We start from the raw sequence: 27,879 nt of genomic DNA, 5'->3' as shown, positions 1-27,879 counted from the left end.
ACTGCCCTGTAGAATTTATCCCCAGTGAAAGGCAACCTAAAAGGGACCCGATTATACTTGCCTAGTTCTAATGTAGGAAATGCTAAAAGCAAAGAACTACAAGGACCAGCATGCACCAGGCAGGTGATAGCAAAACCCACAAAGGGATTAGCTCCTGGAATCAGTTCTGCTAAGGGCAGGGTTAATGAGCAGGGAAGCTATCCAAGCTCATTAGCAAAGCACCAGAGAACCACAGGTGTTTTGAGGGGCAATCAGCCCATGCTAGGGAAAAAGGTGTGTTCTCTGGGTCAAGTGAGGCAGAGGGAGCCACAAACTTACAGGATCCCTACCTGAATCCTTTGAGAGAAGCAGACATGTGCCAGCCAGGATTCAGAGTACAGAAACCAGCATTCCCCACAGAAAGCAAGGAATAAACCTCAGGACTGAAACTTCTAATCATTCTTCTGAAGGTAATGATGATTTTTGATACAGAAATGTTTGCAAATGATGTGGAAATGGAACCTGAGGAGTCATGCTTGTTTGAGAGCATGATTACAGAGTAAAGTTTGGGGAAAGTAAAAATGATGTTTCTGATAAGGTGGTGTTGCCTCACAAGACTAAGAATATCAGAAAAGTTAAGAATTACTGCCTCTGATTGAATTAAGAATACCAGAAGGATAAGGAATTACTGCTTCTGATGTAATTAAGGGTATCAGAAGAGTTAAGAATCACTGCTTCTGAATTTACATGATAACAGGAGAACTGTGGGGAACCTGTCCAAGTAGTACAAGCAGGTTGCAGGTTCCAGGACTTGAAATTGAAAAGTTATTTTTGTGTTTTCTCTTGAAATGAGAGTTTTTGTTTGTATGTTTTGAAATTACATTACAATATAAAAGACCAGAAAATAAAGTCATCTTAAAATTCACACTAAACACCTGTGCTGGACCTTTTATTTTGATACAGACACCCCTCTACCCATTCAACCGCTCGGCTGAGGCTTGGATGACCCTAGTCAGGGCTCAGGCTATTCCAGTCCAGGTCTTACCCGGTCACATAGCGTGATTATAAACAATTACAAATGATTAAAAAAATATTAATTAGCTGGTAGGTGCCTACCATTTTGAGCTAGGCATCTACACCAAGGTTCCTACCAACAAGTAGGTGTGGTTAGGGACAAATTCTGGGAGGATTCTAGGTGGAGTTTGGGCGTGGTTTGTCTTAGATACCAGTAGGTGCCAAACTTAAGTGCACTCATTTAGACCAAGAAAACCCTGCCCTAAATGGGAGTGCGCCTAAGGATTCAATGCCTACCACTAAGACCACTTAGGCACAGCTAGATGTGATTCTATAAATGGCACCTAGTGGATGATTAATGATTGCACTCAAGAGCGTCCAGCATTTAAGCACTGTTTATAGAATCAGGGCCAAAGTGCACTCTTTTGAACAAGTGTGCACTATTCAAGCTCAAGTTCAATTTATGTGATATACTGCAAATAAGAAAAAAATTAAAATGGGATAGGGAACGAAAATTAGACTAAGCACAAATTTCACAAACAGCCAAAGCAATAAGGAGAGCCTGTGGAAAGAGAGGAATTGGTAGGTTACAATAAAAAAAAACAGATGATTGGGGAAAGGGAAGGGATGAACAATATGGTGGGGAAAAAGAGCATATTTTTGATTCAGGAAGAGTATGCGCTCTTTCTTTACAATGTGCACAAGTGCAATGTTTCGCATATTCATGCATGATCGGAAAGAGTGTGCAGTGTTCTTGAATAGTAAACACTCCTTGTGAAGAGCGCACGATCTTTCAAAAAGTGCACACTTCTTCAGAAGGTCCACACTATTGATGACATACACATTTTTTTTCTTTGTCCACAAAATGAAATGACAGAGGATATGTCACTTGACATGTTCAATGTAATTTCAATCGAATGCATATCCTGACTTCAAAGAAGGTTGAACTTTGTGTGGGTGCTTCCTTGTAGGCCATTTTATAAAGATCCATAGGTTTATATGTTGCATTTATAATGTTGGTAGGTGCCATCGACTCATGTTCAACTCCTAGCGACTTGATGAACATCATCAAGTTTTCATGGCAGAATACAGAAGTAGATTGCCGGGCCTTTCTTCTTCGCAGTATAGTTTTGATGTTATCGCCGTTGTTGCATCAAACGCAATCCCCCAACGCTCCCCATCCGCTTAAACCTGTCCACTTTGGAAGGCCCTGCTGGTAGTGAGTAGGGACAAAGCTTTCAGCTTCTCAGGTCATGCAAGCCCCAGTGGCATTACAAGCCCATGTACCATGACTGGAGCTTTATAATATAGGTACAACTTATCTGTCCACGTGCCTTCTGTGCCTGTTACCTTTCTCCCGTTATAATGGGATCTGCTTATACCTTCTCAGTGTTATGCTTTATATGTATAGACGAGAGGTGTAAAACTGGCTTTATTTAGCTCAAATCAATAGTAACACAGATCAACAATCTTAATTAAGATCAGATTAAAGAAATATATAGAAACTTACAATCTCTGTGTCTCAGTAAGAATGTTTCCACACAGTCAATACTGTGTATTTACTCTAGCCTACCCCTTGTTTAGTGAATTAACTTGAACTTTGCTAGGTTGCTGTCCAACTAGTACTGCTGTAAAAAGAGTCTGATTTTAAACAGAATTTCACTGTAGCAGTATTTCTCACCTCTGCCCAGGAAGAGATTGTCATCCCCCCCCCCCCTTTCCTGGCAAGGCATTCCTTTCCATAGCATATCTTTTCAGTCCCTCTGCAGGAATGAAAGCCACCAGTTCTCTCTCACAGTCTCCTTCTCCTCCTCCTCCTCCTTCTTCTTCTTCTCTTCTCCCCTCAATGTCAAGGAAATCCATTGTTATATAGGATTTGTGTCCATAGCCATTAATGGTAAGTCCTGTCATTGACTGTTGAGCTTGACAGGACTTACCATTAATGGCTATGGAGCTTGACAGTTCATGATTGGTTCGGCTTGATGAGGATTAAGTCATGGGAATTGGTCTTATGTTGCAAAGGCAAGATCAGCTTTAAGTATACCCAACCCATTCTCTGATAGGCCCATTAAAGGGGAGTCTCAGCAGACCTACCCTCTGACCACCTCTGCCAAGCTCACTGGTGCAAGGATATTTTCCGACTCATATTCAAAACTATTTAACCTGCCAAGAATTGCTCCTGGTGGGTTAAATAGCATTTTAGCCACTAACTGTGGATATTCAGAGGGAGATAATCTCCCACTGAATATCTGCAGTTAGCAGCTAGCCACAAACTGGCTATATCATGTGACATAGCCAGTTAGTCATGGATATTGAGCATCAAACCAGCTATGATTAGGGGTTAAAACAGATTGCAGAAATAACTGAACATAAGAATTGCCGCTGCTGGGTCAGACCAGTGGTCCATCATGCACAGCAGTCCGCTCACGCGGCAGCCCTCAGGTCAAAGACCAGCACCCTAACCGAGACTATCCCTACCAGCGTACGTTCTTGTTCAGCAGGAACTTGTCTAACTTTGTCTTGAATGCCTGGAGGGTGTTTTCCCCTATAACAGCCTCCGGAAGAGCGTTCCAGCTTTCTACCACTCTCTGGGTGAAGAAGAACCTCCTTACGTTTGTACGGAATCTATCCCCTTTTTGTACAGAATCTATCTCCTTAAAAGAAGCCTTTGGTTGTTGAACTGGTTTTGGCTTTAGCATAAGTACAGTTATTGAGTCATTGTTTAGTGGCAGGAGAAATTTCGTACAGATGCTTGCTGTTTCAGGGTGTAGGACTAGCCTAAGTATTGGATGGTTAGAATGCGGGGATTGGTTCCAGGGAGGGTTGGGGAATTACATGCAGAGAGTGTAAAGGTAAGATTGTGTGTAAGTAAATGGGGAAAAGTTTTCTGTAGGCTGTATGAATGGTTTGATATACTTTGCTGTATATGGAGCGTGTGTTTGGTTTGAATGTTGGATGAAAGGGGTTGAAAGAGATTGGGCGTTACTGGGTCTCCTTTGGGGTATTATTTTGTTCTCCTTGTATGCAAAACAAATTGTTGATGAGACGCATATTCCATCTACCAGGGTATTGGAAACTGGTCTATCTTTTAATCACTAAGCATTTACCTAATTAGTGCTGAATTTCAGCTTAACCAGTTAAGTTACCACGGTCAAATATGAAACTAGATATTCAATGCCAGTTGCTGGATATGACCCGGCATTGATTGTCTGACCACCTGCATCGGGCAGTGACTGCATGGCATGAAGGCAGCTGAATATTTGGAGGTGTGTACCTACAAGAATGTTGAAAACTAATACACACACAAAAAAATTAGGAGTATTCAGTGATAGAGACTTTCCAAAGGAATTGAGATATTAATTACTGAACATTTTGCTGCATTCCTAGCCCATCAGAAAGCAAATGAACCCTCAACAGTATGCAGCAGACCATCTGGAAAATTAACGGTGAAAGCTTCCATCTTCTCTTGATTAACTTAAGAATCAGAGACAGTGCTGTTTGTTTCTAACACACTCATTAAGCAGCCAGCAATTCTGGCTGGTTAGTGATGGAAGGAAGCACATCATTTGCAACATCATTAACTTGTTTTTCATAGGTCCTTCCTGAACATTCAAAATATTTGGATTCCTTTGTATCCTAATTCCCAGAAGCTCTGTAACAAAAGCAAATGATATAGGAGCTAGTAGATATCTGTGCCCTGTTCCCCTGGCAATCTGAAAACAGTTAACATAACCTCCATTAACTTTTGCACTAGCCATTAGATTTGCATTAGGGATGTACAGGCTTTTGAAAAGAAATATATGCATATATCTTTCCAGCACTGGATTAGCCTAGCAGTTACTGTTGAATAACAGGCTAAGAACTAGGGAAACCACAGTTCAGATCTTCCTGGAGAAGACAAGAGGACCTACAGAACGTAGTCCTTGCAGATGGACAAACACATGCAAGCAAATAGTGATGACCAAGGAAAGGACCAATCAGACTTGGGAATCCACTGTGGTTACAATAATTTACTGCAGTGTCCAAAGGCAAATCACAATGACCCGATATGGCTGCGTTTCAGCATTCTCTGCCTGTGTCAGGGGTCTGTGTGACACACAGATTCTATAAAAATCTCTCTAATATCTGGACTAATTCAAAATCTTAATGGCTGCTTTGCCTAGGGTTTCAAACACAGTGGCTGCTGTGTTTAAATACCCAAAAGGCCTTTAGTAAAATTTTCCTGTGATATGCACATGTGTAAGTTCATATGAGAGCACAACAGTATGTACTTATATATGATCTGTGTGTAGGCATTCCTGGTGCATATATTTGGTGGACCAGGGATGAAGTTGCAATGCATTTGTGTATTTTATAAAATACGTCAGTACACATATTGATTTGTACCTTCTTTGAAGCAGGTATAAATGTGCTACAGGTGCTGGTTCAGGGAGCCTATTTTTATAAAGGCACATGGGTGCCTGCGATGAAGTTTCTAGAATCCAGTGGATTACAGGACCGAAGTCAACATGGATTCACTAGAGGTAGGTCTTGTCAGACAAATCTGATCAATTTCTTTGACTGGGTGACTAGAGAATTGGATAGTGGATGTATGCTAGATGGGTTCCAAAGTGACATGCTGGGTCAGGAACTGGTTGAGTGGAAGGCAACAGAGAATAGTGATCAAAGGAGATTGCTTTGAGGAAAGGAATGTTACCAGTGGTGTGCCTCAAGGTTCTGTTCTTGGGCCTGTTCTTTTTAACATTTTTTATAAATGATATTGCTGAAGAGCTGTCAGGTAAGATTTGCCTCTTTGCAGATGATATCAAAATCTGCAATAGAGGAGGCACCCAGGATGGTGTGAATAACATAAAGAAAGGCCTAGTGAAGCTTGAAGTGTGGTCTGAAATTTGACAGCTAAAATTTAATGCTAATATATACCAGGTTATGCATTTGGGCTGCAAAACCCCAAAGGAACGGTACAGTTTAGAGGGTTAAGAACTTATGTGCATGACAGAAGAACGGGGCTTGGGTGTGATTGTATGTGATGATCTTAGGAATTATCTTACTGTTATTGTTCATGTTTCTTAATCTGTTGTTCTGTATATCAAAAAAAGCCTATACTTTTTAAAGGCATTTAAACATCAACAGATGAGAAGTAGAAAAAGAAAAACATAGCTCTGGCGCCAGAACTTTGCTGTAACAGACCAGCTTCGCCGATAGCAAAAATCTTCTTTTCAATGGTGTTAAAGGTTGCAGCAGTATCAATGGCGCCAGGCCAACAATTCCTACAAGATCTTGTTTCACCAACATCTGATGGTTTCTTCAGGGATTCACAGCCAATACCAACTTCCATCTGGGCAGCATTTACTAATAGCATGCACAACGGCACAGGACAGCACATCATAGCTATTAGGCCTAGGTCATTTAGAAATACGTCCAAAACACGTTTTTATTATCTGCACTCGGAAGTATTTTAACAATGTTTGTCCAAGTGACGACTTAGGCCGTTTTTTGGACGTTTTTCTCTTTCAATTATGAGCCCCATAAGCTTTTTTGATATATAATGGAAATGAAAATTGTAAAATCTTTAGAAATAAAATATTAAAGTGTATTTTCTACTGTGCACAGTAGTGATTTTTAAATCTCTCTGGATTCCTACATTCTTTTGGGTGTGAGTTTTTTACCAATAACAAAAACAACGTTAGCTTAAAAATCATCAATGATTGCTACGTGATTTAATAATTGAGGCTTTTTCTCCACCTTTTTGTTGAATGTAAGATCTGAGAAATTGAGTCCACTGCTGGTGAGTGACATATCATAAATTATTGGGTTTTATTGTCACTTCGATTTATTTTTGTTGGAGATATTTAAATACCTATGTGCCTTAAATGTGCATGAGTCGAGTCTCTTATGTGAAAGGAAGCTCTGGAATGAGAGGGCATAGGATGAAATTAAGAGGTGATAGGCTCAGGAGTAATCTAAGGAAATACTTTTTAACAGAAACGGTGGCAGATACGTAGAACAGTCTTCCGGAAAAAGTGGTAGAGACTGTGTCTAAATTCAAGAAAGTGTGGGATAGGCACATGGGATCTCTTAGAGAGAGGAAGAGATAATGCCATCATGTTTCTATGTTTCTAAAATAGACTTAAAATAGACAACTTTTGGACTTCCCACTTAGGTATCCTAATTATGAAATCAGACTCGAAAAGAACATACTACCGTATTTCAATTTCATTTTTGGTAGCATTGTATAATGTGTGAATGTGGTAGCATTGTATAATGCAGGTGGCTTTAATGTGGAACACACATTTGTGGTTGTTATTAGCTGAGAGTAACATAGAAACATAGAAACATAGAAATAGACGGCAGATAAGGGCCCACGGCCCATCTAGTCTGCCCACCTTAATGTCCCTCCCCTACCTTTGCCCTGTGAATAGATCCCATGTGCCGATCCCATTTGGCCTTAAAATCAGGCATGCTGCTGGCCTCAATCACCTGTAGTGGAAGACTATTCCAGCGATCAACCACTCTTTCAGTGAAAAATAATTTCCTGGTGTCACCTCGTAGTTTCCCGCCCCTGATTTTCAACGGATGCCCTCTTGTTGTCGTGGGACCCTTGAAAAAGAAGATATCTTCCTCCGCCTCGATGCGGCCCGTAAGATACTTGAACGTCTCGATCATGTCCCCCCTCTCTCTGCGCTCCTCGAGCGAGTATAGCTGTAATTTGTCAAGCCATTTTTCGTATGGTAGATCCTTGAGTCCCGAGACCATCCGGGTGGCCATTCTTTGCACCGACTCCAGTCTCAGCACATCCTTGCGATAATGCGGCCTCCAGAATTGCACACAGTATTCCAGGTGGGGCCTCACCATGGATCTATACAATGGCATAATGACTTCCGCCTTACGACTGACGAAACCCCTTCGTATGCAGCCCATGATTTGTCTTGCCTTGGACGAAGCCTACTCCACTTGATTGGCAGACTTCATGTCCTCACTGACGATTACCCCCAAGTCTCGTTCTGCTACCGTTTTTGCTAGGATCTCGCCATTAAGGGTATAAGACTTGCATGGATTCTGGCTGCCCAGGTGCATAACTTTGCATTTTTTGGCATTGAAGTTGAGTTGCCATGTCCTAGACCATCGCTCCAGTAGGAGTAGGTCGTGCATCATGTTGTCGGGCACTGAATCATCGTCTGTTGTGCATTTGCCCACTACATTACTCAGTTTGGCGTCATCGGCGAATAATGTTATTTTACCTCGAAGCCCTTCTGCCAAGTCTCTTATAAAGATGTTGAATAGGATTGGGCCCAAGACTGAGCCCTGTGGTACTCCACTAATCACCTCCGTCATTTCGGAGGGGGTGCCGTTCACCACCACCCTTTGGAGCCTACCTCCAAGCCAGCTCACAACCCATTTTGTCAATGTGTCACCTAATCCTATAGAACTCATCTTGCTCAGTAACCTGCGGTATGGTACGCTATCGAATGCTTTGCTAAAGTCCAGGTACACGATGTCCAGGGACTCCCCAATATCTAGCTTCCCCGTTACCCAGTCAAAGAAGCTGATCAGGTTGGATTGGCAGGATCTCCCCTTAGTAAATCCATGTTGTCGGGGATCCCGTAGAGTACTACATGGCCATTCTGTTCCTATAGCTTATTTGTCAGTTTTTACATTTGTGTTTTGTGTTTTTTTTTTTTTTTTACTGTAACGATAGCATATAAAGATTATAAGTTAAAAGCAAGCAGCAGTTTCTTGCTAGCTTTCTGTAATCTTTGTTGCATGTGATACATTCATAGTAGTCTCCATGAGACTTGCCTAGCTTAATGCCTCAGTCCAAGATACATCCTTGGCCTCTAATAGTCAATTCCAGAGCATTTAGTTATTTTGGGTATTCCTTTGCATCCATCTCTCTAGTATTAAATCTCCATCTTTGGCACAAAAATTTAGGCACTCCACAGCCTTTTTTTTTCTCTCTCTCATAACTGACATTAATTTTTTCTTCAGATCTCCAATCAGGGACTTGACCAGACACCTAATTTTGGGTGGGCCTGGATCCAAGTTGGGTGGGTAGAATGTCTCCCTCTCCCACCTGGACAATCCAGCTCCTGCCCCTGACACTTCAGTGTCTCAGGCCACCCCTCTCCCACCTAGGTGATCTGGCACCCTGGCATTGTGGTGTCTTAAACTGCTCCATCCCACCTTAGCATGCCAATGTAATTTTGAAAGTTCTCTCTAATGTCGCTGTCTGTATACAGTCTCTTACCTTGTAAACCACTTAGAACTGTTTGTGGTATGGCAGTATATAAAAATAAAGTTATTTATTATTATTAGGCGAGCCACCTTTCAGCACTCCAATATCTCAAGCTCTCCACTGCATACCATTTAGAGAGTCGATCTTAACCAGCATTGAGCAGCCCCACAGCCTTCCTTCTGACATACTTCACCTATACAGAACAGGAAATTGCATCAGAAGGAAGGCTGTGGGGCTGGAGCAAGCTGCGTGTATCGGTCACATTGCTCACTGCTGGCAAAGATCAGTTCTCTAAAAGGTACACAGCAGGAGAGATTTTGGGAGCTTTTAGCTAGTGGTGCTTGGGAATTCCCACCAGCTACTGGGTGGGTTTGAGGACTCACCATGGCCCACATGTGACTATGCCACTGTATCCAACATCCATCTTTTTTGTTAATTAAAATATCCACTTCTTCAGTAATTCAGCATCCAGATACAGGCAGCCGATTGAACAGCTTTCAGTTACCCTTTCTGCAGAAAGACTCTTCATGTTGTATTGAACTAGAATCAGTGCTGCACTATTAGTTTCCACTACTCATTTTACGATCCTTGTTAACTTGTTGTAATAAACAATTAGCAATTGTGAGACTGAGACTTCTACTTGAATATTGAAGTTATTAAGCTCACTGTTTAGTAGTGCATTTATGTGCTTAAGTGTAGAGGAGATTGTAAAGTACCCATGCTTAAGAAACTCCATAATCATTGTAAGCTCTACTGAGCAGGGACTGTCTCTTAAATGTTTTAATGTACAGCACTACGTATATCTAACAGAGCTATAGAAATGCTAAGTAGTAGTATTAGTTTCTTAAGGAATGGTGTGGGAGGTAACGGGAGTCTATAAAATGTTTTGAGTCTTCTGTCCAATGGAGTCAACATAGCTTAGGAGTGCTGCAGAAATAACATGCTCAAGCCCAGGAAGGCGTAGAGATTGACTTAGATCACTGGCATTGGATCACTGGCATTAGATCAAGATACAGTTAATGGATCTGAAATAAAATATTCCTTTAGCCATCAACCAGTCAGGGAAGCAACAATCCATTGACCAAATCATATGGGCAGAGTGTAAAAAATAAGTGAGACCAGGGAAAAATAGCAAAAATGATAAAGATGTTGTTGGGTCGATAATTAAAGTGATTTAACTGGGTCAGAAACAGCTCCTGGCCAGTCAAATTGCTTGTGTTTGGCTATTCAGGGAATCATAACTGATTAGTGCCACTGAATATCACCACTCAGCACTAAAGTGAAAAGCCAACTGATGAAGGTATGCTATTTGTTTGTTTTATGTGTTTGGTAGTATGTTTGTATGTTTTATTTCTATTTTATTTTAACTTGTCACAAACACTCCTTGGAGCGGAGTAGAATAGTGACAAAAACTTTGATCTGGCGTGTCCCCTACAACCAGGGGTATCTTCAGGACTTCTGCTTGGCCCAGGTAACTGCCTAGGCCTGGGAGCTAAAGTAATTACTGGCTTCAACCATTCCAATATCACACTCAAGCAGAATTTCTCTAAGTCAATAATAGTCTTTATTCTGACCTCAGTGGTCAAAAGGTGTAGCATATAGGAAAAACACATTCAGCTTTTCACAAAAGTTTAAAAAAAAAAAAAAAAAAAAAGGTAAAAAGAAAACACATACAAGTTGCTTTGCCTGAGACCATCCACTCTGGCTCAGCCTTGAAATTACATTTACTTTCCAGAAAACAAAACCTTCCTTTCTGTAACAGTTATTTATAGGCAGGAAAAAGGTATCAACAGCATTATGCAGCAGACAGCTTGTACATTTTCTGAGGCACCAAACAGAAGGTCAGCTTTGCATAAGGCTCCCTAGTACAATAGCAACCCTTGGTAGGCAGCACAGCTGAAAGAGATTCTGTGATTGCTTTTCAGCAACGGCAAACACAGTATGGTTTTCAGCATACAAAGCATTAACTCTGTCCCAGTATTCTTTGTCCCAAACTCAACATAAAATTAGCAGGCTGCCAATACTAAAATATGTAAAACTTCTAAGCCAAAAATATTGTCCAACTCAAAATCAAGAACCATTAAATCCTCTAGAGCATAAAAGTTGGAAGTATGGAAACATTTCTCCACTTCTTCCATGGGCCAGCCCAAGACCCCAGGGTCTCATCTGCCTGTTCACTCCAAGGCTCCTGCCTTGCTTCAGCCTGTTGGAGTGCTTCTGCCATGTTACTCTCTACTCCCCTTACTGCTTGCTTCAGCCTGCCTTTAGCCAGACCAAAGCCACTCCCCTTCAGCCTGTAGAAGGGGATGGGCTTTGGTTCCACAGCAGGCTGTCTAAGCTCAAGCTTCCCCTGTCTGTTATGCATTAGTCTCATAGGCACAGCTACCTTGGCTTTAACTGCCCTAGCTGATGTACCGACAGGGTGCAAATGCTGTGATTCTGCCTACTCTTGATCCAGATCACCACTGCTTTTATAACATAGACAAGGGAGGTTAGATTGAAGTTGGGTCACTAGATCTGATCTGGTCAGCTCTTCTGCACAGAATCTTCTTTGCAGTTCTAAGTGCAAATCCTATGAGAATCGGGAGCAGCAAGGAGCATTCAGCGCGGCTCCCTGCACTAATAACCGCTATCGTGGTTTAGTAAAAAGGGTAATAAATAAATAAATTTAAATAATTAAGTGAGTCTAATTTAAATGGCCATATTGAATGGCATAAAACACAGTCCTATCTTTATGTAGTGTTTAAGCAGTTAAGTGCTGAATATCACAATTAGGGGTCCTTTTACTAAGGCGCGCTAACTGATGTAGCATACACTAACCGATTTAGCACACGCTAATTGATTTCATGCATGCTAAATGCTAACACATCCATAGAATATAGTGGGCGCTAATTGATTTAGCATGTGCTAATCGTTAGTACGCGCTAAATCGGCTAGCGCACCTTAGTAAAAGAGGGGGTTAACCACATAAGAGAGCTGAATAAACCTGGATATTTAATGCCAGTGCCCAGACATTGTCTGGCATTGAATAATGCTAGCTGCAACTTAAAATAGGCTCACTGTCACCAGCTGAATATCTACCCCTAACCAATTTATTGAAGCTTGAGCTTTTGAAGGCCAGAGACCACTTCATCAGATATATCAGGGGGAAACGGACATATCATGAAATGCTTGCTGTATTGCAGTGATCACAATGGAACATCTGCCAGCATATCTTTCTTCTTGTATTTACTAAACCAAATTTGCTATCTATGGGCTGCCATTTTGCGTTATCCAAGATATTCCGTTTTTGCTTCACTGTTTTGATAACAGGCAATTCAGCTGCATTTTTAATGATATTAAAGCACCAAATTCTTATGCTCAGTTATCATATGACTTTGAACTGGTGTAAAATGAAAGAAATACCAGTATGGCATTAAGATAATTCCACCCATCTATTCTACCCAGTTATCAAACAGCCTCAGTTCAGGTCTAAAGCTTCTTTAATTCGATTAGGCTAGATCAATAAATTGTGACATTACTTTTTGACAGTTCAGTAAAATATGTACAGGAAGTGTTTCTTTTTGAAGCATGCAGTAGGATGTATTCCAGACAAACAGATGTATAGCATGTGTTCCCTAAATTTAAACTGAACTTGGGCTGTACTGTATACACAAGACAAAATGCTCAGGTCTGATTGCAGCGATGTGACAAAGCACAGAACTCCAGGTGATGAAACGGACACAGCATGCTTCTGCTGATGACACCTAATGAATTTTTGTATCCCATACAACTTTCTTGAATTTAATACCATCTAAAAGAAGAGAGACCACTTTAGATAACCCAAAATCCCTGTTTATAATAAATGATTTGTTTGACTGGTAAGGCTGCTTTGGGCAATGAAGAATCAGAGGTACAGTAGTGTTCTGGAATTTGACTGTATGGTGTTCTTTGTGCCCAAGTGAGTAGGATATACATGAGCTCCTTTGTTCTGCAAGGTCCAAAGAAGCCTATGTTGGAAATGGAAATGAAGAGCAAAAACAAGGAAATATCCCCCACGAGGAAACAACAAAAAATGGTGCAAGTGGGGATAGAACTATACACATCAACCAGAGATAAATTAAAATGAACAAATATTTATTAAAAAGTAAAACAGTTTCTAATATATTAAATCCAATTTGTGTTGTAGACCCAACACAGTCCATGTTTTGGCTTTGGAGCCTGTCTCAGGGGTACAAGACACATCTAATAGGTGGCACTCTTATGAAATCAGTGATTGCTGGTCATAATGAGTTAGATACAAGCTTAGAGTAAAAAATAATTCGCCGATTGGCTGAAGGCAGGAAATCGAAGAGGACTTATTTTTTTGCTCTAAGATTGTATCCAACTCACTGTGACCAGCAATCATTGATTTCATTAGAGTGCCGCCTCTTGGATGTGTCTTGTACTTCTGAGGCAGGCTGCGATTCCAAAACATGGACCGTGTTGGCTCTACAACACAAATTGAATTTAATATATATTAGAGACTATTCTAATTCTTAATAAATATTTGTTTTAATTTATCTCTGGTTAATGTGTACAGTTCCATCCCCACTTGCACCATTCCAGGACTGGAAACGATCCATTTACTTTGTATGATCTGAGCATGCTCCAAAAGCGTCTTTCTTGCACAGGGGGAAGCAAATGCTTAATATAGTCTACTTTGCCTCAATTCACTAGCTTGAAGTTGGTATAGAAAGTTCAGATTCCATGTCAAGCAAATCTGAATGTGCTTGTTGCATTTCCAGTCTGGGGAATGCCTGCACGTGATGGCAGTGCTTAAATACTGCGGCTCAGTGTAAGAATATGTCAAGGATATGAATTCTGAAACATGAAAGCAAATGATAAAGAAGGTGTTATTTCTTAAGGGTGTTTGGATGTGTTTAAGAATGGACATATATTTAACTATTTGGGGGGATTCTATGGTGCTATAACTTGTTTGATATCATTATAATCTACAAAGAAAGGCCCCCAAAGTCTTAATACTTGGAGTCCCCAGGGAGTCTTGCTCTGCCACTGCCTGGTATTTCTGCAGTTATCTTGAGTAAGCACACTATCTAGCATCTTCCTGATTCTAGAGTGGAATAATCCATTAACCAATTTGAGATGGTCCCTATAGTACAGTGGTCTCAAATTCAAACCCTTTGCAGGGCCACATTTTAGATTTGTAGGTACTTGGAGGCCCTCAGAAAAAAATAGTTAATGTCTTATTAAAATGACAATTTTGCATGAGGTAAAACTCTTTATAGTTTTATAAGTCTTTCCTTTTGGCTAAGTTTTAATAATAATATTGTAATTTATAGCTAAAGAGACATATGATCAAGAAACTGTTTTATTTTACTTTTGTGATTATGATAAACATACCGAGGGCCTCAAAATAGTACCTGGTGGGCTGCAAGTTTGAGACCACTGCTATAGTAGATGAATGACACACATTGTACAATTTGGTGACTTAGAGGGGCCCTAAACATTGAAAGTAGAAGCAGGGAAAATGTCCATTCTCAAAAAAAAAAAAGTCCCAAAGGAGGTTTTTAAAAAAAATAAAAAATGGCCTGCCTCTATGTTCAGCTGTTTAAACTCCCAGACCACCACTACATCTACACTTACCACATATAATGAATCCAAAAAAAGCCTAAGTCCCAAACGCCCAACACAAGAGCTTTTAGGTGAAGGAGGAACCAGTCCTTTGCCTAAAAGCTGGATTCTGTAACCGGTGTCTATCAAAAACAACACCGGTTACAGAATCCACCCCCACCCCCACCACAACAACAATGGTGGCAGGAGAGATGGCTCATCTCCCCTGCCGCGATACCGATCCAGAAGTGCCAGGTCGCGGCAGTTCGGGTAGAGGGGTGATCACTATCACGGCAGGGGAGATGAGCCATTTCTCCTGCCACAATGGTTGCAGTGGGGGGTAGGTAGGTTGCCTGGCCGCTGAGCTGATCGCGGCAGCCACCATCAGCTCAGCGGGCCCTTTTTTGGCACTTATACCTGTTTTGACTTGGTCTAAGTCAAAACTTATAAGTGCTGACTAGGCAACCTGCCTAAAGTTTTGGCTATACCTGCTGTACGCCTATGTCTAAGTCGGCCCACCTCCCGCCCTTTCCCCTCCTCTAAAAATGCCTCTTTTCGCTCTATGCGTTTAGAGGCAAGGGAAAGGCCTAAGCTGGTTTTAAATATGTCTACAACCAGCTTTGGTTATGGGTACTTGGACGATCAGGCTTTTTGATCGTCCAAGTACCCATTTAGGCCACTTTTAGATGGTTTTTTTTATTATTATGAGCCCCATATTCTTTGCCATTAACCATGCTGTCACTTCTTTATAAGTAAAAGCAGGAGTCTCTAATGCTTTCACTGCAACCCCAGTCAAAATCAATAGATGCACTAGATAAAAATACAATCATAAGAAAACACTATAGCCCAAGCAAGGAGCCCCTTGGTTTTAGTACAACATAGGATAAAAAACAGGATCTTCATACTCGTGGTCACAAAATAGCAGCCGTTTCTAGGCATTTAGATTACAAACATATTAAGTAATTATTTTTTTGGAGCCTGAGCGTGCAGTACCACACATGAATAATATGTAGCACAGATGTGATCTATGTCATGCCTAAATAAAACCCCAGCTATAAATAAGGCCATCATCCTTTGAATAAAATTAAAACCATCTCTTTAGTCTGATCCTTCTTTTTAAGAAGCCTTGAGATATATTGCTATGTATATGTTGTGCTGTTCGACTACTTACATTTGGTGTATCTAAATACTTTCAATTGAACTTTGATTTCTTCAACATACCATACCATACAGTTTCTTATATCCCACAGTTTTTAACTAGGATTCAATACAATTTACAATCAAGATAATGAGTGATCTTTTGGTTACATTAGTGAATCATAACATAAAAATCCATTTCTAGACCGCATCACCTTCACATTCTATGCGGTTTACATAAGATTAGTTAAAAATACACAATAGATGAGAATATGAAACTAAGGACCCAAGAACTTAGAGAACAAGTAAGTCCAGTCGCGTGCCTAGCATATGTGACATCCGGGGCGCATCATTTTTTGGCACACACCCCCCCATCTGTACAAAAACCATGATTTTTAGTAACAAGCCACACGTCACACATGAGTACCTAGGAAAAGGCAGAATCTTACATACAGCAGTGAGCAGTACAACATCAATACACCCATTGTAAAACTAAACAAGCCAGACTAGTACAGATCAATCCTACACCGTCAATCCTAACAGAAAACCATGCCTTTCGAACACACAGAACACAGAAAACAACTTCACCTAGTATGGAATATATCATCATAAACTAACTCCTCCTCCCCCTTTCACAAAACTGTAGTGTGGATTTTAGCCATGGTGGTAACAGCTCTGACGCTCTTAGAATTCTGAGCATCAGAGCTGCTACCACCACGGCTGGTGCTAAAAAACGCTCCACAGTTTTGTGAAAGGGGGGATAAAATAGAAATACGTAGACAAAGGATAAATTGAACCAGCAAGAAGCTGGACTCTGCATACAATGCAACACCACAGAAACAATGACACATGTCTCCTAAAGCAATAAATAAATAGAAATTTTTTGTTCTACCTTTGTGTTCTCTGGTTTCTGCTTCCCTCATCTTCTTGTTACTCTCTTCCTTCCATCCATTGTCTGCCATCTCTCTGCCTCTATATGGCATCTTCTCTCCTTCTATGCCCCTTCCAGAAACTGTATGCCTCCCCCTTCCATCTCTCCTTTTACCCCCATTGGTCTGGCATCTCTCTCCTCCACTTCCCTCTCCCACATCTCTCTTCTGCAATCCCTTTCTTCCCTCATTTTCCTTTTCAATTTATTTTCTGCATCCATCTAGATTACGTTCTTACTACCCTCTTATCAATTTCCTTTTTTACTGTCTACCTACAGCTCGCCACCTCTTTCCCTCACCCCCTCCAGTATTTCCCTAACTCAATTCTTTTCCCCCCATCATGTGCCCTCCATTTATTTATCCCCTCTTTCCATCATGTGCCCTCTTTCTCTACCCCTTCCATCTAGTACCTTCTCCTCTCTCTGTCCACTTCCATCGTCTGCTCCCCTCTTTCTCTCCTCCCATTTCCTTCCTGCATTTGCTCCCTTATCTCTCCCATCTGCACTTCCATCCAGCATAGGCTCCCCCTCTACCTGCCACACTACCATCCAATATCTGCCCTTTTTCTCTTCATCCACCCCTCTTCAATCAGCATCTTCCCCCTTTCTTTCCCTCCGATCCAATTCCATCCAGTATCCTTCCCCTTATGTCTCTCTCCCCTTTCCCTGTACATCAATTCCATCAGCACCACCCTTCCATACCACCTTGCCTCCTTTCTCTCCCTGCAGCACTCTTTCATTCCAGCAGTCCTGCTCCTTTCTTGCGATAACTGTAGCTGCTGGCTGCTGGTCCACCCTGCTCCGACGTACTAGCTCCGGAGCAGAGTCGACAGCCACATCCCGCGAAGGTCCCGCGATGACTCCAGGCTTTGCTCCAGAAGAAGTAAGTTACGTAGGGGGGGGGGAGGGGTTGACCCAGCAGACACAGGGAGTTGCGGAAAGGACCCGCGATGACTTCGTCTGCCGGGTCCACCCCCTCTGACATAACTTACTTCTTCCAGAGCATAGCCGGCAGACGAGTCATCGGGGGACCTTCCTGGACCTCAGTGCAGCTGCCGACTCTGCTCTAGAGCAGTGTTTTTCAACCTTTTTACACCCATGGACCGGCAGAAATAAAATAATTATTTTGTGGACCGGCAAAATACTAAGACTGAAATTTAAAAAACATATTTCCGCCCCGGCTCCGCAAGCTCAGTCTCTGCAAACCATCTGATCCCATCTGCATAAGTCTCAGTTATGATTTTATATTTAACATATTTTATTAAAGTATAAAAAGAAACAATATTCTGTACAATTGTCATTTTATAAATATAAATATACAGAGCAAGGACCAACAAAACCCCTGTCTCTCCTCCTCTTCACATATATCCCCTCTACTATCAAGAAAACTGAACAAGCCAAATTATTATAGAATGCTACCCAGAAATATCTTGCTAACAGAATACTGCAGTCACACATGACAGGAATAGTGTTAGGGGAGTGCAATTAGGGCAACTTCCAGTTGCGTCAGAGATGACCTTTACGGCAGCCATCCCTATAGAATTAAGATACAGGATCATATTTTTTTCAGACCATAAATCAGTCTCACTGTAGAATTTTGGATAATTTTCAGTTTTAACAAATTTTTCATAGTCTCTGCCAAATAGACAATGTTACAATAATTGATATGATTGAGCACCAACGACTGTAAGAGCAATTTGAAAGCAGAGAAATCAAAATAGGCCCTCAGAGTACACAATTTCTTAAGAGTATGAAATCCCTTCCGAACTATCTGAGATATTTGGTTTTCTATAGTCAGATTTTGATCAATGATGACCCCCAGAATCTTGATATACAAAGTTTTAAAAAGATTTTTAAAAAATAAAAAAAAGGGAACAAATTCACAATTACTATACAAACACAACATGATACAGATGGGTAAATGGGGAGGATGCAGTGCATAAAATAAAAGAAAGGGGAGATAAAAAACAAAAGATAGAAAAAAAAATCATTAATGTAAGGCCTAATGTCTGAGATTTTGGATTAAAAAATTAAGTAAAAATCTCGAAAGTATCACTGAAAAGAAATATTTTAAGATTAGATTTAAAGTTATTGAGATCAGAGGTAAAGTATTCCACAGTGTGGGAGCGGTTACAGAAAAGATTGCTTTCCGCATTGTATCATAAAACAGTTGGCATACTGAAGGGACCGCTAAAAGGTATTGTTGGGAAGAGCGTAGAGTTAGGGACATGATCAATAATTAAGCATTATAAATCCTCCAACACATGTCCATATTCTAAACAATGTTATAAAATGGGTCATCTGTTCTGACCTTTGAAATGCAGTGCTTATGTTCAACCATTTGTGTTATAAAGTCAATGTAATATAACTTGACCAAGTTTAGGCAAATAACTAACTTGTGAGCTATCATCGGTTCTTTAACTCCTTGTGTTATTTTATTTCAATTATTTCAATCTTATTGTGCAATTTGTTATACTTATACTGCTATTGTATTTATAGTTATTCAGATACTTAGCTCAGGTGTAGATTCGCTCTCACTAACCATGGAAGAGCTTCAACAGGAACAGTGCAGATTAACGGCACTGTCGATAAAACATAACACACAATTATGTAATATAATCATCTACCATTTTAAAAGAATATCTTATATTTCCAAACTCTCATAATTAAAATAGGCCCCATGGACCCACCTAAGATTATAAAACCTAATTACACTTTACTTATTTAACATTTTATTATTTATTAAATAAACTTAAATGTACCATTTTTACTTTGCCTCATACAACAACTTCTTAACAACTTTTTTTCACCTTTTTTTTTACCTTTTTTTCAACAACAAGGAGTTAAAGGACCGATGAGCTCACAAGTTAGTTATTTGCCTAGACTTGGTCATTTGGCATTTAACTGTGAGCACTTGAGATCTTAATAATCTCCTAATTCAACCTTGGGTTGTTGTATAGGTTGTGTTTGGACTCACGTTATAGCCTATTTTTCTGAGTATTTATTTACCACCTTTTTGAAGGAATTTACTCAAGACGGTGTACAGCAAAAAATAAGTAAAAAAAGAAGCAATAGGCAATTACAGCAGCAAAAATATTCAAATTACAAAGAATGGCATAGTAAGCTACATTACAGTGTCGACACGAGGTAAAACATACCCACTGGTGAGGCTTTTTGGGGACATTTTCTTTCTTCATTTTTTTTTTCTCTAGTATTATGTTTTTTTGTGATGAGTACAGAGGCCAGGACTCTTGCGATAGCTGTGGGCGAAACAGGTTCGCTGTTAAGTCTGGCTGGTAAAACTTGGATTTGGGGACTGCCTCCTTACAACAGAGTATTTTTTTCTTATGTTGGGATTTGTCCTACAGTACTATGTGGAAGAACACTGTTTTGCAATCTTTATTGAATGATAGTTTTGAAGCTGTGCATTTGGTGGAGTTTTTTGAGAGACCAATAATTGTATTGTAGCCCCAGTTTGTGTGATTTAATGTGCTGTATGATGTGGGTAAATAACTACTTATATATCACAATATTATACTTTTTATAATCATATGTATCAATTAATTTATTTTTCTTTAAATAGTGCTCAGACCCACAACCTTTAGTGTTCGAGTGTATAAAACAAAACACAGGCTGCCATGAGACCATCATAGCACCATTTATGTCTATACCACCTTATATCATTATAAATAAACATATAAATAAAGACTTTAAGAACTTATCTTCTCTGGTGGTATTTTTGCATTTGACGGTCACGTGACAGGCAGCTTAGCGTAATAAAGTGCTCATGCATAATTTAAAACACTCCTGGAAGCCAGGAAACAAGTCTTCCCTTCCCTTCCCTGTATGATGTGGGGGCATTTTTCTGAGATCTCTTTTTCTCCACTTTTTTGGGTGATTGTGATAATCTTCCCTTAGGGGTCATTAACTATATACATTGATTTGATATTCTAATATTTATATATAGTTTAGTTCTTTTGATATTCATAAAACAGAGTACGGTACAAGGATTCAAACAGGGATTGGATGGATTCCTGAGGGATAGGGGGATCGTGGGATACTGAGAGAGGTTCTGGGATGTAACACAGGTATAGAAAGCTAACCAGGTAATAAGTATAGAAATCCAACCAGGTCGTGCATGTGCAAGACCGGAGGGTTAGGACTTCGATGGGAAGATAGGACTCAATGGGAAACCAAGGTGGCAAGGGGGCCCCTTCTGGTGACTCAGACAGGCCGTGACCTGTTCGGGCCGCCGCGGGAGCGGACTGCTGGGCGGGATGGACCTATGGTCTGACCCGGCGGAGGCACTGCTTATGTTCTTATGTTCTTATTTTAATAGACAGCATAGGGTGTAAGCAAAGATGGAGCATATAGCTAGATAAGATAGAGTAGCAGGAGAACGAAAATAAGGGGACTAATTTCATGAAGCTGCATATGAGGTCAGAATGACGCTTGAGAAGTCTCAGGTAGGGCAGGAGTTCCTATTTTTTTTTTTTTCAGTCATGAGGGAGCATAGCAGGGGCATCCCCCCCCCCCCTAAATTATAAATACTATAATTCACACAAGTAACCAGGCCTGTCCTGAGCCAGAAATGTGTCCTGTGCAACATATCCTCTAGAACTCCTATCCCAGCCATTGTGTCGCAGCCAACAGGGAAGGCAATGTTCAGAACACAATTGTGGAGTCCCTACCTCCCTTGTGCCCTGTGCAGCTGCACTACCTGCACATAGGGGGGGTCTTTTACTAAGGGCTCCTTTTACGAAGGTGAGCTAGCGGTTTTAGCACGCGCTAGACGCTAATGCCTCCATAGAGCTGGCATTAGTATTTTCCGTGTAGCGCGGGTTAGCGCATGCGGCAGTTTAGCGCATGCTAAAAACACTAGCACACCTTCGTAAAAGGAGCCCTAAGGCGTGCTAGCCGATTTGGCATACGCTAAATGCTAACACATCCATAGAATATAATGGGCGCGTTAGCATATAGCGCACGCTAAATCGGTTAACACGCCTTAGTAAAGACCCCCATACCTTGCTACAGCCCTCATGTAACTCCCCATTCTATCCTCTATAATAAAACCCTAAGCGCCCATGAGCACTTAGGGTTTTGTGATCGCTGCGCCGTGCTGTGTCTCTCCATGCTGAATTCCATTTTGGAACACGGAGGCAGGGAACACACCGGCGACTCCCCCTCCCACCCTCGCTCACCAACTGCTCCCACCCTTCCCCATGGTGACCGTCAAGAAGCTGGGGGAGATGGACAGCTGCGTCTTGAAAAGGCTGCTGAGCCTGGAGGGCAGCGAGGGTGGGCTGTCCGGGCCTCGCACCAGAAGGTGCCTCTTGCTGGACTGCAGACCCTTCCTGGCTCACAGCTCCAGCTCTATCCGTAGCTTGGTCAACATGCGCTGCAACACCATCGTGCGGCGGCGGGCCAAGGGCACGCAGGAGGAGAAATGGGGCCGGCTGCTCACTGTCTACTATGCGGTGGTGATCGTGTATGATGAGAGGAGTGTACGGGTGTAGGGTCTGCGTGAGGATAGCTCCATGTCACTGGTGGTGCACACACTATGCTGAAAGGTGAGGGGGAAGATGGAAAGCCTTCTGGGCTCCTCCAATCTGTTCCTATAATGCCACCGCTGCTGCCAACCCTAAGATTTATCCTACGCGAAGAGGTGTTTATCAGGAGAACAGAGAGCAACTTTAAAGTTAAAAAAAAAGAGAGGGAAAGGGGGCTGCTTTGGGGGGAGGGGTGTGCTAGGGGGCAGACAGCAATCATGCTTTGCTCTGGGAGGGGGGAAACAGAAGGGGGCCACGGAGCAGGCAGGCATGGCACAACAGGGGGGCCAGGGGAAGTGGGAAAGGGGGTTGCTTTGGGTGGAGGTGTGTGTTGAGGGGCAGACAGCAATCGTGATTTGCTCTGGGAGGGGGGAAACAGAAGGGGGCCACGGAGCAGGCACGTATGGCGTAACAAGGGGCAGGGGAGAGGGAAAGAAGGCTGCTTTGGAGGGAGGGGTGTGCTGGGGGCAGACAGAAATCATGTATCCCATGCTGGTAAGAAGTGGAGGGGTAGAGGGCAAGGGGGCTGCTTTGGAGGGAGGGGTGTGCTGGGGGGCAGGCAGCAATCATGCTTTGCTCGGGGGGGGGGAGGGACAGGCATGCATAGCACAACAGAGAAATACAGGCAGGCAAGGGGCAGGGAGACAGACAGAGAGAAAGAAAGACAGACAGACAGGGGGCCAGGGAGAGACATAGACAGAAAGAATGAGACAGACAGAGTCCAAGGAGAGAGAGACAAAGAAAAAACCCCAGACAGACAGACATCTACTCTAGCACCTGTTAATGTAACGGGCTTAAACACTAGTAAATGATATAAATGATCATGCTTAAACATATACACATGTACATGCCTTGTTACATTAGTATATAAATAAAAGCAGCTGCTTACTTGTCTTTAGAGAATAGGCTCCAACTAAGTACACTATAAGTACCTAAAAATAACTCTTCTTTATAGAATTACCCTTAGAGCAGTGATTCCCAACCCTGTCCTGGAGGAACACCAGGCCAATCGGGTTTTCAGGCTAGCCCTAATGAATATGCATGAGAGAGATTTGCATATGATGGAAGTGATAGGCATGCAAATTTGCTTCATGCATATTCATTAGGGCTAGCCTGAAAACCCAATTGGCCTGGTGTTCCTCCAGGACAGGGTTGGGAACCACTGCCTTAGAGTAGATGTACACAGCTACATGCTCTTCTGAGCAGATGTAATTGTGGGTGAAATAATTTGTATGCTTCTGGAGTTATTGTAGGAATCTGTTTTCTAAAGGCATATAGGTGCCAATGCTGCCTTTATAAAGTAATGATAAAAAAATAGTCTCACTATAAACAGATGTCAAAACCCAAAACATCAAATACTCCAAATGACAATCTCTCTCCAAAAGTTATTTATTATCATGGACCTTATTATTAAAGATCATCGTATAAGAAGCAAGGATCACTTTTCAATAAAGCTTTACAGCTGTGCTTCAAAATTTAATCATCGGTCCAATTAAATTGATAGTCCCATCACAGCAGGCATAAATGGGTGCCATATGGACATTTCACATAGGTGTCCTGTTATGAAATTGTCCCCAGTACAGAGGGTAATGATTTTAATTTTTGAACCTTGTGCTTTGATACATTTTCAAACAAAAGCAATCTTATTCTTTCAAACCAAACCTAAAACTCTTTATTTGATATCTCCCTCTCCCAACTTTGACCTTTTCACACAACCCTAGTGTAATATAAACAAGCATACTTAAAAAATATCTTTCCTTTAACCTTATAAAGCTAATGGGGTCAGTTTCACATACAGGGGAAGAAAAGATGCCTATACTTCGAAAAATGTAGAATGTGCTCAAGTAAAGTAGAGAGCTCAAAATAAACAATTTTGTTTTCACAAGCAGGGCAGTTTGGTGAAACATTCTTAAGAGCTAGCTGGTGTTAATTAAATGCAGTTAGCTTTAATTTTCCCCATCTTTGCTATAGCCTTGAAAAGAATTACCAAAGTTCAGGCATTCATTGCAAAACTTGGAACACTCATAGGGTATGATTTACACAAAATTGAGGCTTCTAATAGAAAATTATTTGCCTTCCTTAATGAATAAAATAATTCCTCCTATGTTTAAAAAATAATTTAGGCTTTGTATAGTTCAAGAAAAAAAGGAAACAACTTCCTTTATTTGAGTTTTTAGGCTCTTCCCTACTCTGTTAATAATGTGCATACAAACTTTTAAACACGCTAACAGGGACATAGTCGAAACAGAAAAACATCCCCAGCACTTGGATATTTTGCTCACCAAAACGTCCAAGTGTCGATTTTCAAAACTATAAATTTGGATATCTTATGGATTGTTCATCCTCGAGAAGGGAGGAGATAGTGCTCATGAATGGAGGAAGAAAAATGGATGAAAGTTGAATGTGAAAGATTGATATAGAGCAGGAAGTGAAAGAGGAGAAAAAAAGAATAAGAAAGAATGAACAGTCTGGAGGCCCCAAAAATAGAGCTGACAGCACCGGAACTATGCTGCATGCACATGGAAGCAACACCAGAGTCAGGGAATGAGATTAGAAAGATAAAATCAACAGACAACAAAGGTAAGATAAATGATTTTATTTTTAGCTTAGTAATTGAAATATGTCAATTTTGAGTATTTATGTCTGCTCTCTGTATATTGTACTGTACAGGGGGAGATTTATGCAGTTAATTGTACGATTATGAGTAAAAATGTAATTGTGGCTATTGTGTGATTACAAATTTTAATTGATGTACAGCCTTAGGAGGAAATTCTGTATAGCGGTGGTCCCCAACCCTGTCCTAGAGGCCCACTAGCCAGTCGGGTTTTTGGGATAGCCTTAATGAATATGCATGGGGCAGATCTGCATTCCTATCATCTTTATTACATGTAAATCTCTTTCATGCATATTCATTAGGGCTTTCCTGAAAACCTGACTGGTTAATGGTCCTCCAGGATAGGATTGGGAACCACTGCTGTATAGAATGCCAGTCTCAGCAGCCACCTAAGAAGCGGCTGAGAATTGTAGATTGGCATCCTATACAGATTGCATCTGCCCTAATGGACAGACGCCTAACCCCGCCCAACCACCTCGATTCTCTAATCAGTACCCATGACACAAGCATCGGTTAGAGAATTGTGTTGCTATCAGCTGATCACAGCAAGGGAATCCCCCCCTGCTGCGATCAGCTGAGCAGCTACAGCAGGGAACCCCTTCCCATGAAGTTCCCCAGCAGGAAGGATGCCCACTAGAGAATAACACGGTGACAAAATTCATCACCGTTCCCATCCCCGCGGGAAACCGCAGGAAACCATCTTCATGTCATTGTTTAAGGAGAGAGGGAAGAATCAGAATATGAATGGCCACAACCACTGACCCTCAAGCTTTGCTTTGAAGAATGCTGGTGTAGAAGGACTGAGGTTGAAATAGACACTAAAAAATGACATAGGATTATTTCCCGCGGTTATCCATGGATACAGGAACGGTGATGAATTTTGTCACCGTGCCATTCTCTAATGCCCACTCCTTCCTGCCAGAACCCCCAAGTCATCTTCTTTTTTTTTTTTTTTAGTTCAAAATGTTTTATTAATTTTCAGAAAACACAATACAAAGGAATAAAACAAACAGAAAAAATAATTGCAAAGTACATGGTCCAAGCACATAGAACATAATCGTTAAAGTTATGCTTCTAGAATGCAGTTATGCAAAATTTGTAGAAATAATACATGTTAGTTTAATGGTATGAAATATAAGCATATCATCATTTCTCAAGAAATATATATACTTAATAAAAAGGGAACTAGTTCAGATTTAAGCAGACGAGCAGTAATGTTGTAAGGGAGACCAAACAGATTTATATTTGCCAAGAGCATTCCTTTTTTCCGCCAACACCTGTTCATATTTACCATGGAGACATATAGTATTCCACCAAGCGTGGTATTCAACCTTATCTAGATTTTTCCAGCAAAACAACACATTTTGAATCGCAAGAGACAACATAATAGTCAGAAGGTGTCCTTTGTGTTTATCTATAGGCAAGGACAGACCATGAGACATTAAAATCAGAATTCTGATGGTTAATGGTTCAGAGATATCTAAAATAGTACAAATAGTATCCCATATCTTGTTCCAGTAAATAGTCAGGTGTATACAATTGAACAACAAATGTTCCAAGGATCCATCAACACTGTCACAAGACCAACATTTAGATGAAGATGAGGGGTCTATTTTGTGTGATAAGGTGGGAGTCCAAACAGCACGATGCATCAGAAAGAAAATGGACTGTAGTACTTAAGCAGATCTAATGGATTTATGTATGGTTAACCAGACGGAGCACCAATCAATGGCGTCCGAAGGTAAGTTCAACACATGCTGCCACTTTATTTCGGAGGACAGAGGTTCATTAACTGTTGTCGATTTGATCAGCTTGTACCAAAATGAGGCTTTGCTGGTGAGTACTTTAGGTTTTTCTAAATAAGAACTTAGGCTCGGTTTCTCTTCCAGAGACATCAGATCCGGAATGGCAGCGCGTAAGCAATGATTGAGCTGTATCCAAGCGTAGAGCTGTGTTTTAGGAAGACCCCAAGTAGCCGACAGCTCTTGAAAGGACATCCATCTCTTGGATTTTGTCAAATCCCCAACTGTCTCAATGCCCTTCTGCCGCCACAGGGGCCAAAGAAAAGATTTAGATTGGATCAAAAACTTCTGGTTGTTCCAAATCGGCAGGAGAGCAGATTGATCCCATCTGTGGGACATAGTGGATTCAAGGACCTGAAGGGCAGATTTATATGACAAAAGAATGTAATCATCTTTATCCAAACGAGACAGAGTGTGGCCAGGCAGGAATTTCATTCGGAACACGCCATACAAGGAATTTTCCATGTCAATCCATCCTGGCCTATCCATATGACTGGTATCAATGTGGCCATGAGTCCACCCAAGACATCTTCTGATGTTTCTATGATAGTATCCCACAATAAATAATTAAGAGGCAATATTCAGTCCATTTTATAAGCTGTTGACAGCTGTAGGCTGAACTGAGGCTGGATATTCAATGCAGGGCCATCTGTAGGTTTTGGCATTGAATGTCCCATTACAGAGGCCAGCTGGAAGTTAACCATGTGCCAGCAAATATTCAAACTGGTGTGCGGTTAGCTTGGTAGATAGTTAGGGTAGCCTTTTTGTTGTCTTATTTATTTATTTAAAAAATTTCTATACCGTTTAACTAAACGGTTCACAGAGCTACATACACAATTTAAAAATAGAATCATCATGATATACAAATAATCATTTTAAAAATCATTTTAAAACATTATTACAAACTGAAACCATGATAAACGTGATTGTGAACAGTTCATCAGCTTTGCCAAAAAAAGGCAATTATTGACTAGAAGAAAGCATCTACAAATAGCTGTGTCTTGAGTAATTTCCTAAACATACCCTTTTCA

General features: G+C 41.1%; 1 long non-coding RNA gene across 2 annotated transcripts; it reads left to right on the top strand.

The window, feature by feature from the left end:
• Positions 1 to 246: 246 nt before the first annotated feature.
• Positions 247 to 27,631, top strand: LOC117354367. 2 transcript variants are annotated; one of them, XR_004538199.1, is made up of 3 exons: positions 247 to 449; positions 5,394 to 5,516; positions 19,844 to 20,577. It is a non-coding gene; the product is annotated as an uncharacterized LOC117354367 (long non-coding RNA). The 2 variants fall into 2 exon arrangements; XR_004538196.1 differs by lacking the exon at positions 19,844 to 20,577 and adding an exon at positions 26,936 to 27,631 and having other exon boundaries at positions 250 to 449.
• The last annotated feature ends 248 nt before the right edge of the window (positions 27,632 to 27,879 follow it).

The sequence above is a fragment of the Geotrypetes seraphini genome, chromosome 1 (genome assembly GCF_902459505.1).
Source record: "Geotrypetes seraphini chromosome 1, aGeoSer1.1, whole genome shotgun sequence".
In the NCBI taxonomy this organism is placed as follows: Eukaryota; Metazoa; Chordata; class Amphibia; order Gymnophiona; family Dermophiidae; genus Geotrypetes; species Geotrypetes seraphini.
The sequence above is the reverse complement of the archived record's forward strand: the minus strand, read 5'-3'. Positions and strand labels throughout refer to the sequence as shown.